The 19,822-nt window shown below is 42.4% G+C and overlaps 1 long non-coding RNA gene across 1 annotated transcript; it reads left to right on the forward strand.

The window, feature by feature from the left end:
• The first annotated feature begins 452 nt into the window (after positions 1-452).
• LOC106628020 (uncharacterized) lies at positions 453-7,484 on the forward strand. Its single transcript, XR_001331209.2, has 3 exons — positions 453-554; positions 3,583-3,725; positions 7,004-7,484. It is a non-coding gene; the product is annotated as an uncharacterized LOC106628020 (long non-coding RNA).
• Positions 7,485-19,822: the final 12,338 nt, after the last annotated feature.

A 19,822-nucleotide genomic window follows, 5' to 3' on the forward strand; every position in this document is an offset into this window, starting at 1 on the left:
ACTTGCTAGATAGTGACCTAGATATTTTTTAGCTTGAATTCAGCCTTCATTTTCCAGGCTTTTGATAGTCCAGGGAAGGGTGAGGAACCACAGAGATGAGCCACAAAAAATGTATAATCTCTTCTAAGAACTTTTGCATCATTTTGAAGCTGAGGTTCTGCATGGCTGTATGAAGTAACTTTGACTGTTACATGTCACAGAAAGGCTGTGGAATCATAAAAGTGTTAGAGCTAGAGGATATCAACAAATATTTGGCAGTTTTCACCATCTTCTTGCCATCACAGTTTAGACAACAGACCTTCCAGTTGTTTCATTTACCCTAAAGATAGGAATTTTCCTTCACCTGGGGGAATCTTCATATACGGTACCTTTAAGAACACTTTTTCTGCCATTAAACTTCTGTGTTTTTTCCTCTTCTTTACCAGCTTATCCCTGCACTGGCACCAGGTTAATAACTCCTTTATCTCTACTGAAGTCTGGCAGCACTATCATCATTCATTTGTACTGGTGTGGTGATCCAGAAGACACCTTGTCAACCTCAATGATGCTGTTGGGTGGGTACAACCTTTGTTCAGGAGTAATTCTCACATTTAAGAACTCAGTTTCCTTTATAAATATTTGCAGGTGCTCCCTCAGAGTCAGCAAGACTGATATATTTAGTTCCTTCTAATAAGTCACTTGCTATAGCTCATTAATCACTTTTATTACCCTCTCAATGTATTTGGTGAATGTAGCAATATGGTATTAGAGTACCGGAAATAAGACAGCTCATTAATTGAGGCAGTGCCTAAAACCATGTTTATTTTGCTATTCATTAACAAATCTACAAGTAGATTTTAGTTCAACAGGATCCTCACAGAATTCACTAGCGCTGTAAATATTTGTGTAAATAAATAATCATATTCAAAACACCATTCTGAATAGGAGGTCATATTTGCACAAAAGCTTTATCTGAACAGCGTGTGGGTTTGTGTCTATTTCATCTGCTTAAGGGATACATTAAATATTCTCTAAGGTTATTAACCTTGGTGTTTCAACACAGGCCATATGTAAGAACTCTTTTTCCAGTGTGACCCTGACCCTATCCTCAGGCAGATGATTTGCATCACCTATCATCTCACTTTTCCTTTCCTCCCATGGGTTACTTTCAAAACTAATGAATCAGAGATGGATTTGTTAGAAACGGTGAGGGGATCCTTGTAGTATCCCACTGCTCTTCTCATTTTGAAATTCCAGTGTATATTGTATTTTAGTTCAAAGGCTGATGGGGAATAGGAGAAAGTGAGTTGTGTGGAAAGAGATTCTAAGTCTTGCTTGTGGTCAGTCCCACCAGCCCCACAGCTTTCATCACTAGTCCTCACACCCCACTAACCTGAGATCCTAGCAATTCTCCACTGTCTTTTGGTGAAATGTTTCGGTAACCCATGTCCAAATACCTCCACACTGGTTCTGGCTGTACCAGAGGGCCAAACTCAGGATAGTGATGCTTTGTTTCTTTTCCCCCTCACTCACATTTTGTCTGCACCTGCTCTTGATGTATCTTCAGTGAAAGTAGGTATTAGTGTGATAGTAGGCTCAGATCTTTGTACTGTAGTGTAGCTTCCTTCATTCATCTGTGCTCCACCATGCCACTGCTGCCTGGGAAGTGTTCTGTGACATAAATCTGCTCCTTGGTGCATGCTGTCATCTATGCATCAGCTCTGGTGCACTGGTAAGGCAATGGAAAGGAAAATAAGATAAACAAGATTATGGTTAATAAATCTGCAAAAGACATGAAAGTCTTAATTTAGGCTTAAAGAACTGAAAGGACTATATCAGCAGTGGCAGCATCTATGTGTTCATGTTCTATGCACAGCACAGAATAACAGGGTCACAGAATCATTTAGACTGTGAAAATCATTGAGTGAAACTTACATTGCCAAGTCCACCACTAAACCATGTCCTTAAACACATCTACATCTTTTAAATACCTCCAGCTGTGGTGACTCAGTCCCTTCCCTGGCAGCCTGTTCACGTTCAGAGTATTGCATCCTGCACCTAAGGAGATGTATTTCTGTACCACAGATTATATGGTGCTTGAAATGATTATGGGGAGGAGAAAAAAAGCACAGGCCTGGAACATAGAGATGTTTTCTTGAATCCTGTGTTAGTGTGTGCAAAACAGAAGGGAATGCAGCACTCTGATATCAATGGGCACATTAGGTAGTAAAGACAAAATCCTTCAGAAGTTAACCATGTTTCTGAGACAAAGACAGAAAATTCTACTTCCTCCCCCTGCCCCACAGGAACCAGGCATCTGCAATGGTGAGGCAGAATTGCAAAAGAGTGTTTTTGTGTAGGAAAGTGTGTACATGGGCTAAACTAGTGACCAGAGGGTGGATCTCCTGCTCTAAATTTCCACTGCACCTCCTTTCACCCTCTGTGCTCCATCAGACAAGGGACAAGACTGCATTACACACCTTGCATGAGCTGCTCACAGCTGGGTTATGATGCAGCCATCATCAACCTCTGTAGAAAGGAGAGCTGGCCATAAAACCATATTCCCTGGCTCCTGGCCAGTTTTCCCCAGATTTCTCTATGCCTGTCAATGGTGTGGTTTTTTCTGTGGAAACATCTCATAGTGTCAGCTGTTCCCTCTAGAACGTACTGTGCCATTGGATTGATTTGTTGTAATTGATCTGGACATGCTAATAGCAGGTATGAAAGTGGAATAACATTAAAGCAGTAGAGACCACTGGAATCAATGTCATTTGTCAAGGAAGACAAAATTTACCACCTTGGACATGAAAAATTTCAGGGTTTGGTCTAAAATACTTTTTCCTTATTGCAGGTATGCTGAGTTGCTTCTTAAAATGCCATGGACAGATAATTTAAAACCACCCCTACCTTGCATTAGTATTTAATTCAAAAAGTTTCTATACACTAGATGTTATTCCATATTTACTATAGGTGTCTTACATGCTTACAGGGAAGAAGTGTTCTCCTAGTTATTATTGTGCTCATTATTAGCAAACATTCACCAGCAACAGGTAATCAATTACCAGACAATTATTAGGGAACAGAAGCAATCAGGCCATGCAAAAATGTCTCTGCTGGGGTCACAGCTAGAGAAAATGCAAAAAAAGAGGGTATTTTTAGAAGCTTAAAAAATTAAGGCTTAATTCACATAGAAAAATTATTCAGCACAGCAAACTGAGGCTGCAGTATCTTTGAGGGATGCTGCAGCCCCATCAGCAAGCTCTTGACTCATAAAAACAGCTGGTACAGGAAGGTTATGATTAGCAGGTTTGCACTGTGTGCCTTAAGAGCAGCAATCAGCTGGCAAGGAAGAAAGAAGGCTGCACCACACACCATACCAAACCCCTGCTGTTTCCACAAAGAGGTAAATGAAAAGCACTGAGAGACATCAGGGCAGGCATGTACTACTCACTAAAACTGGAAGGAAGGGGCAAGGAGGACACAACCCTAAAATTGCTAATTCTTTTGGAAAGGCCATGTCAGTTTTAACTCCTCATGGCTGAAAAGCTGGACTTTCAACGTGAGGATATCTTACTAAGTAAGTATATATTCATTCATCCTCAGGGCAGCATAAACAAGGCACTCCTGTTTCTGAAACAGTCCCCTGTCACATGCAGAGCAGCTGATGGAACAGAGAACCACCTTTGTACACGCTCAGTGCCACCCATGGATACACACTGCTGCTGGAGCCTGGTGCTGCTGGAGAGGTATCGCCCTGTGTCCACGGAAATCATCCTCTCAACACGCCCCGTGGTGCATCCAGCCCCACTGATGGTATTTTAGTTCAGAAGAGTACAGCAGGCAGGGATGCAAGTGGAAAGAAATATATTGCATGTGAAATTGATGGATTGCTTCATATTTCACTCAACATTGAAAAGCTTACTGCTTTTTTTCTCTCTTAAATTGAAAGTTCTCTTACTTTACCACTTGCTACTCTACTTTCACCTATGCCAGGTCCCATTTCTAATGTCCAATCAGCCCTCTCCACCTTGGGACAGGCTTGGGGCTGGTTTTCTCTTTATGAAGCAGAGAAGTTAACTCTGTGTTGGGACAGCTGGGACATAGCTGTCAGTTCCTTTTCATTATCAGCAGCACCCAGCTGGATGTCTGGAATTCACAGACACTGGGGGAGACTCATGTTTGCTTGAATTTTAAAAGCAGGTTGCTTGCTGGGAATGAATACCCTGCAACAGTTGTTCAGCTTTGCCTCTTGAAAAGTAAAAGCAATCCCAGTGGCCGCTAAAAAGCAGAAGAGAAATCAAACTAATCTTCAGTTCAGAGTCTGGGTAGTGCTTGGGAGTTTTGCTTTTGCTGCAAAATAATCTGCACAAGAAGTATTTTTTAAAAGATCAATACCAAAAGCAAAATCAAAACTAAGGAGAAACCCCAAATTCTCATTACTTGAAAATCAGTTCCCACTGCCACTACCCTTATGAGGTAAATAATGACACAGCTCTAAGTAACTCCAGGATTTGCTGGAATTTTGGGTGAGAAACTATTGCTGAGCACCCTAAGATCATAAATGATCTGTTTGCCATGTATCAAATTAGCAATATATGCTGAAGTCACAGTCTGAAGACTATCATTTGTGCAGTGCCACTGCTTCTTGGAACAAGAAAATGTCTCTGAATTTCTCCTAGTGGGGGTTTGCAGCTGGTGTCAAGGACAGGAGTTTAAAGTATTTCTCTCCCTAATCCATATTAGCTAATGACTTGGAGGAGTCCTTTACTTACTTGCTTCTCAAGTAAACTTCCTAATTCTAAATTTAGCTTGTCATCTGTCACAAATGAAGGCAGTTCCCTTCTGGGAGTTCAGGCTGCCCTTTGCAAGGGCCTCCTCTTCATTTTGGCCTTGCCCTTAAACATAACTGGTTTCCCAGGTATATTTTTGCCCACACAAGACCAGTCTGTCAGAAATCTTGGTGGAGGCCTCCTCAGACATCTTTCTTCTTTTACTTTAGGTTGGGGGTTTCTGTTTGTTTGGGGTGTTTGGGTTTTGTTGTTTGGGTTTTTTTTGTTTTTTTTTTGCAGGGGGGGAGGGGATTGTTTGTTTCTTTGTTGCTTGGACCAAAAATAGTTTGGACTAGCTAGGTGGTCATGTCATTCAATTTATTAGAAGTCTAAGTTATTTTCCACCTGGCTGAAGCTGCGACCATCCCTGCTGTTGAGAATGGGCTACCTCATACATGTAACACACTCATCATAATGATTGAGAAATGTTCTTCCTATGAAATAGTTAATATCCTAAAAGTAACAATTACTCAAAAGTACAACCAAACAGTGAGCTTAAATAGCCTGTGTAGGGGAGGAAAGTAGCTTTTGTAAAAGATCATTTACGTGGAAGCCATACTGACCAACAAACCCACAAAACAACTTTTATGTGTAAAATTATATAAAAGTCTCATGACAACTCAGAATACAAAAAGAAGGAATGTAGTGAATGTTAATGGCCAGCCATTCTTCTCACAACTCAGAGTGTGCATGGCAAAATAGGCTCATTCCAGCTAGCTGGTGCTAAATACAATTTATACCATTGGTGTGCAACTGCCTTCAGTATAACTGTTCCAAAATCCCAGTGTAATATTTTCTCCTGACATTCTTCCTGCTTGTGCTGGGTCACCTGAGAGTTGTTTGGTCTTACCTAATTCTAGACAACCAGCATCCAGGTCACAACCAGTTAGTAAATAAAAATTTTGCTGGTGGTTTCAAAGCATTAACTCATGAAAACACAGTCTTAGCAAGCTGATACACATGATCAGAAACACATTGGCATCATCACTGTTCAGGATCTTTAGGAAATCCTAGGTGAAGGGAACCCCAAAGTTTAAGCAAGTTTTAGCCCCAGCCTGCAATGCACACTTTAGCCCTCTGTTGTTTTTTTTATTTTCCTGAAGTGTTAATATTGCAGCCTAAAAACATTTCCCTTCAGCTATATTAAACAAGACTATAAAGAAATGCAATCTCACTTCACCTTGTCCCAAGAGATTCCAGGATTCTTTGTGAAGCAAACATGCCCTGCTCCAAACCCAAACTTCTTGAGTTTCAGGTGTTTATTTAGATGTGCTTGGCCTGCAGAAGTGCTTCTTTTCTTTTTCTAAACAAGGGTCATAGTCTATTAAAAACTCAGGCAGACTGATGGTTGTATCAATGTCTTTTGATGTTACTCTCTCTTCAGTGAGGCTTGGCCTCCTGGTGTGTACACACATCTGTCCATGGCCACAAGTTTAGAGGAAACTATCTTATGTCTTGAAAATACCAGGCCTTGGTCCACCTTACCAGAACACAGACAAAAGTTCTTGAAGTCCAGTGGCCAGAAAGTGGCAGCAATTTCAGGGTTAGTTAAATTTGGTGCTGAGCGTAGCAGAAAATCCAGTTTACTGGATCAGAGCTGAAAAACAAAGATATTTTATAAGAATGAGCAGGCTGGCAGCTTTGTTTTGGGGCCTTGGCTGACTTTCCCAGGAAAAGTTACAGTTCCCATTTGCCTGTTGATCATGATCCTGTGTTGAATAGTATCAGAAAAATATACCAGCAATCAGGTGTGATTTGGACACAGTCTGGACATAAAATAGCACTTCTGTTGAATAAGACATGGTTCCCAGCAAGGTGTTTACCTCATTTTTTTGGTTCTAAGTTCATGCTATTCCAGCTGTGAAACACAAATTGTTGGAGCAGAATTAGAATAGCATGGACAAGCATATACCACAAGGTATAAAGTGTTCTGGGACAAAGAGATTTTCACAGGCTTTTAAATCACAAAATAGTTGAGGTTGGAGAGAATATATCAAGGGCATCCCACGCTTATGGAGGTCATCTTCTCCAAAGTAATCTGGTGTTTCTACCAGGTCAGTTCTCTGCACAATGGACCAGCTGGATGGTACTCAGCTACAGAGACAAGCTCCATGTATGATGAAAGTACAGTTTTACTGATAGCTTTAAGTGTTCTGAATTATTTTTTTTTTCTTTCTTTGTTTAAATATGCTTAGGTTACATGGGACTGGATGAGCTTTGCAACTTGGCTGAGATACTGTGGCTTTATGACTGCATAAAGGAAGTCCAGGAGCTTGTCTCTCACCACCAAGTCAAGTCTCATGTTCCACTCCAGAAGGAATTTCTTCTGTTGGAATGGCCCAAATCAGGGTTTGGAGGTGATTTAAAAATGAGACAGGGCAAGTGAAGAGGATGCAGTCTTGTGTGTCCTCCCTGCTTCACTTTTACTTAGCATTATAAGCATGCTCATAAATAGTTGCTGAATTCCGTGTGGGATTTGAACAGGCAAAGGTTGCTTTAAACCACCTTAATAGTTCCCACAGTCCTTAGGACATCTGGCCACACATCCTTTTCCAACATAAAACAGATTGCCTTGAAATGGTCCACCTCATAATCCCAGAATTTCTCCAATAGCAGCAAATATTCCAGACATACCTTTTCTTCCTTACACAAGCTTTTATTTGGAATGTGTTTTAAATGCAGAGAAACTTTTTATAAGCCCATAGGAGTTCTCCCAATATGAAGACATTTTTGGAAAAGTAAATAAACCTGAAAAAGACCTTTTGGGACTTCTTGTTATGTTTTCTTAAATGTTTTATCAATTACTATATTTCCCATGTGCTAAACCTAGCAAATGGTCTGAAAAGAGCACCTGGCTCCAAATCTGAACTTTAGAACTGATCCAGAAGATGAACCATGACCCTGAATTCTCACACCATTTCATAAGTACTCTTGTTTCTAAAACATCAGATCTATGCAAATTACTTTCTTTGTACCTTCTTTGTATCCAATTACCTACTTGTATAACAAATACCCTGAAATAAATAGATTCAAGGTGACACTGAACTTAAATTCAGCCTCCCAAAACAGAGACGAGGAGGAGAGACTCAACAAAGAACTGTTCGTACCACCTTCTGTATCACTGTTGAAATCAAGAGGATCACTAAATCCTCTGCAGCACCTGGCACATAAAATCTTATCTCCCTCAAAATCCACAGAGATATTAATGGAGCTTACCTCTGGCGCCTGAGAAATTATTAAACCAAATAGGCTGACTCAGTGTTTTTTACCTACATGAATTCTGTGCTACTGTGTTGTTCAGAGTGATTCAAAACAAAAGCAGAGCTTGTCTTGTCAAAGACCTAATGCATCCAGGCAGGATCCCCTCTGCATCTGATCATTTTAGAGTCTGTATCAAAGCACTGCAATGAAAATCTGCATGCTTCTGTCTCAATGTGTTTATCCAGGCCTCATCATTTGGCAGCAGCTCATCAGCTTGTCTTCTGGATCTGTTTCTGTGGTGCTATGGCCCTGTGAGAGGGTGTGCTCTGCTGCAGCTGGGGGGACACTTGATGGTGCTTTGGGTGTTCAAGTGACCCTGAGTCTTGAAGATACAAACAGGAAATGCTTTTTATATGAGGAGACACTGACTGAAGAAATACTACTACAGCTTCTAGTGGAAGAGCATGTCCCATGTTGGGTGTTTTCAAACAAGATGATTTTATTATAACTGTTCTAATTCATTATGAATAATTACCCTGATCTGGTCAGAACCATCAGAGACTGAATGAAACCCAACTTTATTCCAAGGACAAGTGCCCACTCAGTTTTATAACTACCCTTCAAAAATTAAATATGAGTGCAGATTAAGTCCTCTGGAAGGACAAGCCTGGACTTTACATGACAGCCTGGCTGTGGGAAAGGCCCTATCTCCAGTGCTCCTTGGGTGCTGAATCAAACCATATGTTCATCACAGCCAGGGAGATGAGCTGATGATATTCAAGCTTGCTTTTGTGTCTTCCTGTCCAGAGTAAAGTACAATGGTTTCTGGGATGCATAATCAGGAAGACACTCGGTGCTTTGCCTCTTCCTGCCTTGCTTCTCTCAACTCTGACAAGGTGAGCCTTTGTGTCAGAGAGGTGATTCAAAACCTTCCAGTCAACTGACTTAACACAATTCACAGCAAACATGAAATCTGCCACCTGTATCACAAAAGGACATGGTGGCATTGGTGAAAAATAATCAGGACATACTTATTTCAGAAAATGTTCCAGGACACATTAGATGGAGCTTGGAGCAACTTGGTCTATTGAGCAATATCCCTGCTTCTGGCAGGGGGCTTACAATTAAATGACCTTTATGGTCCCTTCTAGCCCAAAGCATTCCATGATTATTTACTTCTATGACACAGAAAGCATGTCATGCCTTTGGTGAAGTGTCCCTAAGAATAAAAAATGAGATTTCACTTCCTGTGTGTATCATGATTAGCGTCTCTGTGATGTACAGCCAACTTTCCCTTATATTTGGAAATAAAAGGATACCTTCTTATGGTAAGTAGTACCAAATGTAGACAGCTCTTATGCTCAATTGTGTCTGTCTGAAGAGGAGTGGTATTATAGCGCAGCACAAATGATTTATTGCATGGTGGCTTTTTCCTGAAATTAACAGCTGTCTTTTGTTTTAACATTGTGTATATAAGGAAAAGAAAGTCATAAGACATGGAGCACTTCTAATTCTTAAGGGCACTCTGTGTTGCCTAGGAGAAAGCCTGAAGTTTGCACAACAGCAAAAACCAGAACAGCCTTAATTTTGTAAGTGTGTAGTAATTTTACTGTGGATGAAAACTCCAAAAGGAAGCCTCTGTTCATTTCCAGCACAATTCACTTGTTGTTTGTGACTTTTGACACACAAATGCAAGGAGATATAGTGAGGTACTTTTCAGCTAGCAGGCATCCATTTCCTTCCAATAATCATTGTTGAAATCTATCTCTAAAAACAGGAAGCTTTATCATTTTGATTTTCTAGCAACCTCGCCCTTTCTTGTGAACCTGACCCTGGCTAGGAATCATCTGCTTTGATTCAAGCACGGCTGTTAGAAGACTGAAGCGCAGCTACTTCCTATTTTGTTCTAAAGCACATACAGTGTGTGCTTAGAAATGTCCCTGCTCAGGGTTATTCATCCAGCCCTGCAGGAGCATTGGTTAATGGAGCCTTACACAGGAGATCCACATGTTTATATCGTACTTTTGTTTATGTTTTATTTCTGTGGAATAGAGGGAATGAAGCAAGACCTCTTGCGCTGGGAAAATATTATCTGAGAGCAGAGCAGAGGGAAAGTGCTGAGGATGAATTTGCAGGGACCACAGCACAGATGATGTTTTCTGACATAGCAGCAGCAAGTAAATTACTCTCCTAGTGGTACTTAGCAAGAGGGCTCTCCACTCAGCAGTGTAGCAGGCTCACAGCTGCAGTGGTGTTGTCAGCCACATTTCATCCCTTCTGGAAGGGATCCTTGGCAGTGCATGCAGGGTTGGGCGCACACACTTGGTGGTGCTGACTAATTGATCCTGAAGAGAGCAGTCTTCAAGACCACTGCCCTCCCAGCACTGTAGTCACTGAAACCCCCAGCTCCACTCTGTGTTTTGGCAACATAAACATTCTCTGGGATGCCCTGGGCTCTGGGATAGCCTATGGGAGAAAGCCCCTTCACTCCCCACTGCAGAGGAAAGCTGGTGCCCAGCTGAGGAGTCCTTGGGACATGTTAGCCTGGGAAACTGCTGTCATCACTTTTGTCACAGGCTTTTGTCTTTGGCTGGCTGTGAAGTAATCCTGGGGTGATGATGGTAGAAGAAGGGATACTGGCTTGAATGCAAAACACTGTTAAAACTGCTTTATTCCCAGGAGGATTGGCTGAACACCTCACTAAATCAACTCAGGGAGTGGGCATTTAAATGGCTGGCAAGAAGATTCAGAAAGAAATACTCTGAAAAAAATTGTAAATAAGGTCATTGTAGGTCTGCAGTCATCTCCAGTTCCAGCAGAGAACAGCATATTTGACACAGCTTCTTGCAGTATTACTACTTTCCTTAAGCAGGCTGGAGAAAGATAATGGGAAGTGGTCTGGGAAGTTATTTTCCATGTTGCCTTGCACTGTTTGGATAACCCTAAACATTGTTTATCCTGTGATCTTGCCCCTCTGTGTCTCCCACCCACAGCACAGTGGTCATGCAGAGCAGCACTGTGCAGGGGTACAAGGGTCCAAGTACCCCAACATGCAGCTCATGTGAGTTACACTGAGGCCAATGTACCTAAAGACAAGGAGAAGGAGCTATGGGGTCCCATTCCAGCGCTTGTAGCACCCTCTTTATGGCATTGTCTGCTCTGTGCACATTGTGTCTTTGTGGCCAAAAGCCAGGGCTGTGCTGGAAGTAAGTGATCAACCTTGGTCAAGACTGCTGATGAAATCACAGTCAGTTCCTGAAACAGCAGATAAGACATCCTTCTGCAAGCTCCACTCACTGGCATCACTAGTTCTGTCTTTTGAGGGCAGCTGCCTGCTCTGCCTCCAGTTCTCAGCACCTCCTTCTCCTCCTGCCACCTGTGGTCCCCAGACCCTCCCTCGTCTGAAGGGCTGGGAAAGCCCACCCAGGATGTCCAGTGAAGGAACATGTAGGTGCTAACCACATGTTCCTCCTGGTGCCTCCTGAGCACCTCTGCGGAGCCCTGCATGGCCTGGGCTTGTCCCCTGCATGCCCCAGCAGCCCCAGAAGTGTCTTGGGAGCTGATGAGGAAGTGATGAGGGCTGGCCACAAATACAGACTGTGTTCTGGCTGTGAACCTGGCAGTCAGGAACTGCAAAATACTTCCGTGGCCTAAAGCAGCATTTTCAGTGCTTTTTATTCTCTGAGGTTTCTTTTGCTTTGTTCACACCAGAGATCACTGATAATGGATGAGAAAAGGGAAGAGGAGGGTTTCTCATTTGCAAACACGACACTCTGCTTCCAGAAGAGGAGATTTTGCAAATCCTTTTTAAGCAGAGGAGCAAAAACTCACCATGGAAAATGCACAAGGACTTACCCCCTCAGTACCTGCATGATGATGTCCAGCTGACAGGAACAGGCTCTCCTGAGCTTTTTTTCTGCTTACTGTCACCAGAAGGTTTTGAGCATGCACATGTCACACCCCAGGATGATGTGTAGCTGCATGACACAGAAGAGAAACCGTTTCTGTGAAAGGAAGAAAACAGCTTTACAGACTGGGAAGGAAATAAGCAATCTGGGCTGAGAGTCTAAACTTCTTCCCCTGAATGCTTTCCCAGTCTCAGACCTCTCATTATTTGATTACCACAAGAGAAACCTAAAGAGTGTATTCACTGACTCCTGAATAAATGCTGACCTGTAACATGGGTCATGCTTGCATACTTCACATTTACACCAGTGCATATGGGACCTGAGCACTCTGGCAACAAGTGCTGAGTCAACTGTGAAGAGCCAGAACAGCTGAGACACTGATTATTTCAACAGATCAATCAAGACAGACCAGCCCAAATGTTTCTTGGTATCGGATTTTATATTTCTGCTTCTTAGAGGTTCAATGGATGTAATGCCCAGCAACTTCATCTGTGGTTTCTGCTATGCATGGCTCCAACCAGAGAGCCTACTAGAAGCCTTTCTTGGTCCCATTGAGTAGCAGCTGTGAAGAAGATGGACATGAATGATCAAGTAAGAGAGCAAAGGAGGCAGCACTGCGCAGCACAGCAAGCTGAAGGTGTCACTTCCTTCCTGTAGTTCAGATTTTTGTAGGCAGTACAGCAAAAGATGTTTTTAAAGCTGCATTTAAGGAGCTGCACTAGAGCCTGCTACTAGAGAGCAGTGGACACTGTAGTGAATACACTCAAAATCTGAGGGGAGGCGTGGGGAACCTGGTGGGCCTAGCATAGACCAGATGAGATTCTGGTAGAGAAGATGTTCAGCACTTGCTTCTGTAGTCACACCAGGGTGCAAGTAGTAAGGTGCAGACAAAATGGTATGCCAGGAAGGAGACAGTCCATGTCTGATAAAGGAAGAAGAGCCTTCAGAGGCTGTGCCCCTAAAGCAGAAGGGTAGGGCAGCTAGTGACAGTTTGGGAGGGAGAAACAAGAGATAAACAGCCTCTTTCTTGTGGCATACAGTGATTAAAATCTGAACTGATTTACAATGACTGCAGCTATTGCTGTCTCGCTTATCCCAGTTCTTTGCAACATACCCCCCTTCTTGCACCCCAGCCATCACTCTGCTCTTGTTGATCATGATTTTGCATAAGGAACAGGCTGACCTTCCTTCCCACCCACACACATTTGTCGGCTTTTTGTGTACAATAGTGTTTATTAAATCCTTAGGCACCAAATTTCTTGCTCTGAAATATTTCAAACCATATTTTTTTATCTTTCTAGTCTGCAAGGCACTAAGGAAAGTCATGTAAACCTAGCTTTATCATAGTGCAGAAATTCAGTCATTCCATCTGGTAGAAATCTTATGTCTCAGCAAATTTTACATTTTCTCAACAGGGAACAGGGATGTGCATGCACAAATCCTGGCTGTGCATGTCAGATGTACACATCAGTCAGACACACACAAAATTGCAGCTCTATCTGAGAAGCAGGATCCAAAGAAACAGTGTTAGTGGCAAGACCCTGCACTGCTGCTCTCACATATCCTTGACCGCTTGAGTCCCTGAGAATTGTCCAGCTCCTAACATAATAAGTCTTTTATAAAAGAAACAACCTTCCCTTTCTTTTTCTGAGGCCATGACTTAGGCTATTGAGACTTAGGTCCAGGAAACCCAAGAAGGATGTGGCTTTTTAAAGCGTCATTGACAGGTAGTGTGAAGGCAATTAAATCATTATCACAGTGTTTAAGTCAGGTTACTGGGTTGCACAAAGGCGTAGGCAAGAAAATGGTAGAAAAGATACTGTTCCTTTTGGTTTGTTGAATAAGCTTGGAACTCAAATCTCCTTAAACAAACTGAATTACTGAGAATACAAAAAACTAAGAAATACATGCTAATTTTGTCTGTAATGCACCCCCTGTGGATGCAAGAAGAGAGACTGTTCAGAATAAGGCTGTCATTTTTTACATGGGTAGAGTTTTGCAGGCCAGCTGACTTAGTGCACACAGGCCAGTGATGAGAATCACAGTCTCCCTCATCTGGGTGTCCTGGTTCCCCACAGGATGGAAAAAGTGAAACGTCCACCACACCAAGCAAAGGAGTTATCTTTGCACCCTGCAGTCAGAGTGCTGGCAAAGGGGAGGAGAGAAAAGGAGGAAGAGTGAATCTCCATTTCAGAAGTAATATGGATTTGCACCGTGCAGTCTTGCCCACGCCTGCCTCTTTGTTTTCTTCAGACTGTACAATCCATTTGAACTGATTAACTAATAGGGTAAAAATTTGCAATGATCCTAAGTAACAACCAGGTCTGTATTAAAGATAATATTTTAAACTCCTTCAATCACCAACTTCTTCCAAGTGAGGCTGACTCCAGCTCGGCCTGGTGCCCTGGTGCCATGCATCCCTGCTGTTGGCAAGAGCTCTCTGCACTCTCACCTGATCCCATCAGCTGCCTCCTCCCCTGGGCAAGCCCCCATGGGGCTGTTTCAGCAGTGGTAGGCAGATACAGCTTTTGTGATCCCCATCTCGGCTTGCCATCTCACGGAGGGGCAGGTACTACACAAACCCTGAGTTTTCCTCATGTCCTCTTTCTAGCCCTTCATCCTATGACTATTAAAGGGGAAAGGACCCCAAAGACCAAGGAAGAATAAATAGAAACAAAGGTGAAATTTATTTTCCCTCATCTACCTGAAATTTATTCTACACTCCCCACTCTGAGAAGAATTGGTCTATCTCATATTCCTCCACTCTGACTGGGTTTTTGGGTTTAATTTAAAAGAACCACAGCCTAAAAGAAATCAAGGTGGCAACTAGATTTTTCTTTAGAAAGCCAAAGTAGATTCAAGTAAGAGTCATTATAAGAAATATTCCCAGATAAGTTTTCTATTGATATCCTAGTCTGGTCTATATTTATTAATGATATATAATGCCTGCTCACAGTTTAGTGGGTATTTTTGCAGTTTGTACAAATGTGATGAAGGGATGCCAATGTTAGAGTTGTGTTTCAGTCCAGCAGGCTGGATAGGAAGTAAAGAGAAGGTTTAATTATGGCAAGGTGTGGATTGCTGATACCAACACATGACTTCTGAATTTACAGTAATCGGTAAAAGATGTTCTTTTGCTTTAGGAGGAGAAACATTTCTTGAACGGTTAGAGAGGACACAAGCACATGGTTTTTTTCAGAAAAGCTTCTACTCTCACATTACCAGGAGGAGAAATGGAACCCCAGCAGACTCACTTTTAAGCACTGAGGAAATAGTAAAGTTTCAGAGTAGTGGCATCTTTTTTTTAACTGAAAATTGCTTGATATTTTTATCCTGGCAAACATTTTTAGCATCCAAATTTGCTTTAGGTGATTTCCCCAGGCAATTAGGTAAAGACAGTATCCCAGTGTTATTAATTTGTCTTTATCTTGCTTCATGCTGTGCCTGGTGGCAGTGTTGGTTTTCAGTTTCACATGCTTTTTCATGAAAAAGGAGAACACTGAATTCTACACTGAACAATGCAGTTCTGCAGTTTTGTTTATTTTTACAAATTAAAATCCCAGTTCAGCTTTGGACCTATCAGCTTGTGTTAGTATTGGACCTAGAAGCTGGTGTTAGTATGGTGTAGGTTTGGCTGCTACATTCCTCCAGGTAAAGCATGGTTGGCAAGCCTTAGATCTTCATGCACAAACCAGCCTTTTCTGTAGCACAGCAACCAGAGAAACGTACAGGATTAAGTTCATGCACCAGGTTTATTGCAGTGGTTGAGCTCCAAACATTGCTCAGTGTTCCAGAAGGGTGAGGATCACTGAGTGTTGATCATGGAGGGTGGGAGCAGCAATTTTTGAAGAAGACCAGAGGGGAAACACACACTGAACAAGAATGAGAAGAGGCAACAAGCAAAGAAAAGAGTTGGGGGAGAAAAAAGAAAATGAGAAGCAGACAGCAAAAGACAGTGAAATAAGTAAAACACAGTTGTGCATTGCAGACACAAAAGCAGAAATGGAAGTGAAAGAGGGGGTGTTTCGAAGAGACACTGAACACCAGCCCCAGTCACGCTGGTCAGCATTTCTCAGCCATAATGCACTCAGGTCCTGTACCATTCCCCGGTCCTAGCCCAGAGCAGAGGTCTCTCTCATGACTGCAGCTAAGGACACTGCAGTGCCAGCTGCCACAGAAACAGTCCTGCTCTACTCCCCCTGGTCAGCCAGACCCATACTAAATGAGGCACTCTGGAAAGTGAGGTTACTGCAAAATAGCCTGGGGTCAAAACATGCAAAATCTCAAAGCTTTCCATTGCTACTGTTATCACTCCTGATCTCTTTTTATGTCAAAGTACCTTCAGGTATGGTTACTGCAGCTGGCTGAAGTTAAGAAACTGAAAAAAACACAGCATTGCCTTTCCACAGAGCAAGTAGCCTCCCAGCAATTAGCCAGCTTACTGGGAAAGAGGAGCCTTGTGGAGTCATGGTCACTTGTTATTTTCATTCTGCCTCGTCAGCCTTTCCTCTGTCTGTGTCACAAAAAAAGTCAGTTGCCTGAAACAAACTCCAGTTGATTTGAAGTGTGAACTAGCCCTGACCCTAAAGGCTCATTCCCATATTTTTCTCATTTGTTCACTAGCCAAGAAAAGTTCCCCTTGGTTTGCCAAAATTTCAGGACTTTCAGAATTTTCAATATTTGGGCTGTAAGTTTGGAGAGATTTTCCTTGTGACTAGTTTGACTTGATCTTTTTATTTGTTTGCATTTCTCTATGTGGTTATGTAGTGTAATAGGCTGGAGCAGACAGGAATGTGCTGTCTTAGCCCTTGCACATTTTCACATTAGAAATTTCATTTCCATTTCATTTTCACATTCACTTGGAAGAGGGAACTCTCTTCTGGAGCCCAAGCAGCCCATCCTAATATTCAATTATCCTCATAGCTGTAGGGGATGTTAGTGGGGCCAGTGCTGCTTATTCTGAAGTATTTGTCTAGTTGGACTGTGTGAATCCAAAGGAACAGCTGGTCTAAATTTCACTAGAAATGGTTATCTCTGAGAAGATTCAACTAATTTAATTTCTGCTTTGGTTTTGGTCTGTCTGGTCTCCATGCCACCTCACCACTGGGACAGCCACACTTAAAGCAGAGCTTTCCTTTGAAAGATGTTAGTGGTTCATATGCTCCTACCACAGCTCCCTGCAGCTCTTCAAACAACTGCTTTACTTGCAGAATAAAACCCAAACCAGAAATAGGAAGTTCACAGACAGTTTACTGTGTAATATGTTAAAAAATTCATCATGAACTCTGTTTACACATTCCTGTTTTGTCCACACAAAAGGTCTGTGATGGCACTGTTGTTATGCTATTTAATTACACCACTTCACAGACTGGTAGCTTCTCCTGTCAGTGATAAGGTACACACAGCAGGGCAAAGCACCAATGGCAAAGCCCAAACTTCAAATTCAGGTACTCATTTAGTGCTAAGACTTTGACAAAGTTTGAAAAAAATACTTCATGACTGAATCACAGTCTTGATTTTTACAAGCCCAGATTTTAACCAGGCTGATGCTTTCTTAACTGCCTATTGATTTGTGTTCATCAGACACTATATTTTTATAACTTCTGTCAGAGTAATTATTAAGGCTACCACAAAAATTCATTTCAACCTTCTTTTTGCAGTGACCTTTCCGTGCAGATGTTCTGCAGAGAACCCAGTCCCCAGAAAACCTGACAGGGATGAGCCAGGAAATGAAGTGCTGAGAATCTCAGGCTTGATCTGGAAGGCAGCCAGGGCACACTCCCGAAAGCAAGCAGGAAGGCTTCTGCCTTGAATGTAGGTCACCAATCACTTATAGAAACTCTCTGCTCGTGAGAAGAGTGCTGTGAAGCACTGCTTTAGGGAGAATAGACAAACATGTAATGCTCTCTGTGCAGTAATTACCGTGATGTGAGGGGGAGGGCTCCCAGTTGATTTGGCTTTTTCTAATCCTTTTTCACCACCTCTGTAGAAGCAAGGCATGTGAACTGCTGACATCACTAGAGAGATTCCTCGAGGGCACATTTCACTTGGAAGCATACTTTAAATACAAAATTTCTTGATGTAAATAAAGCATCTGCATTTTTTTAAACAGATTACACCCAAGAAGTTGTTCCAGGCTAAATTCTATTGTCAAGGTGAGGAGACGGCAGCAATCTCCCCATTGCCTCTAGATCCCTGCCCACAAGCCTGCCTGCAGCAATTGATGGGGATCATTCCACTCTTGAGGAATACAAACACACACAGATATTAATTGTGGTGATCTGACTTCTCATGGGCTCTACTGACACAAACTGCAGAGCATGCTTACTGTTGTCATGTAACCACACAATTCAGTGTGCTGGTATTGTACTCCCAAAGCAAGGAAGAAATAACAGGTGTGGTCAGAGCTGACAAACCTTTCATCTATTTTCATCTCACATCATACTCATCAGAAGAACATCTTCCTTGTATCTCATTTAGTTGCAGGGCAGTAATGCCCAGTTCTCTGCCACTTCCCTTGTTTTGGAGATCCACCACCAGCCACTTAATGACCTGCTCTGCTGGCCACTCTCATCACAGTGTGCCAACATCCTGTGCATTCAATAAACCTTAATGTATCTCAGGCATGATGATGCAAAGAATATCTAAGTGTTCAAAAGAGAGGTCCCAAGAGACAGCACACTGAAAGACTTGTATTGGCACTTCAGCCTCAGATGAAGCCATCAAGGTCTTTCATATCGGCTATCTGCTCTGAAAAGGCAGCATCTGCTCTTGTTAATGGTCCTGTTCCTGCCTTTCCATCCTTTGCATTTACACTGTGTTTATTTCTTAGTCCCTGCATGCATTCCTCTCTGTAATACTAAATCTTTTGATAAAATTACTTTTCTGTCCACCATCCCACTAACAGTTGCACTTCCCAGAAACACACTCCTGCTAAATAATGCAGCTGGGTTGCATGATGCACACCAGTGCTAGAGCCCTAGCACTGCAGCTTTGGGCCTCAATCAGTAGCTCCCCCATGTCTGTGACAACAGTTACTATAAAAAAAGGCCTTTTATCCACCTTCATTACAGGGGCTGTAAAAAGAAAGGATTCTCCTTGGCAGACCAAATCAGGACACCAGGCCCCAATATCATACAGTCTCAGTTCTGGCTCAGTACCATGATTATTTCATCTTGCTGGGAAATACTCTGGTTGGAGACATGCTCTATCTCAATTCACTTGCTCCCAGCTAAGAGGAGAAACTCATACAAGTGACTTTCACATCCCAATTCTGATACATATTTGTCCTGGTTTAGGGCAAATTTGGGAGGAAACTTCCAAAGGGATCCCTCTAGGAAGCAAATTCAAGCAGCCCCTCCTCCAACTGGTTCGGGAAAAGATTTGCTTGGAGAAAAGTGGAAAAAACTGTTTATCCAACAAGAAAAGCATAAAAAATTAATAATATTAAACAATAAAATCTCTTGCTGTTCTGAAGAGATGGCAAATTCTGAAAGTCCTTGTTGTGGGGTATAGCTGGGCTCACTCAGTCTCTTATCAGTCCCTCTGGTGCCAGAAAGTGCCGAGTCCAGGTCCTGGTGGGCCACAGTTCTTGGGGTTTTCTGGGTTTTCAGTCCAGAGCAGGCTGATCAGCTCCAAGAAAAAGAAAAGACACAGTACAGGCAACTTCTCTGACTCATCTAGCTAAACTAAAAGCTAACTAAAAAGCAAAAGAGAGCTCTGTCCCACTGTCCATGCTGTGGACAACAGTCCATGAGAAGGAATGTGGGGGAGCAAGTGCAGTTTCTGCAAACAGACTGCCTGCTTCTTTCCTCCCTTTGCTCTTGGATCCCGTCTTAAAGCTGCAGAACTTAATATCCAGCACAAACAGAACAGGCAATTGGGGATGCAAGCATCAAAAAGTCA

This window comes from Pseudopodoces humilis, chromosome 2, assembly GCF_049639895.1.
Source record: "Pseudopodoces humilis isolate 2021_Gansu_Grassland_sample_001 chromosome 2, ASM4963989v1, whole genome shotgun sequence".
Classification (NCBI taxonomy): Eukaryota; Metazoa; Chordata; class Aves; order Passeriformes; family Paridae; genus Pseudopodoces; species Pseudopodoces humilis.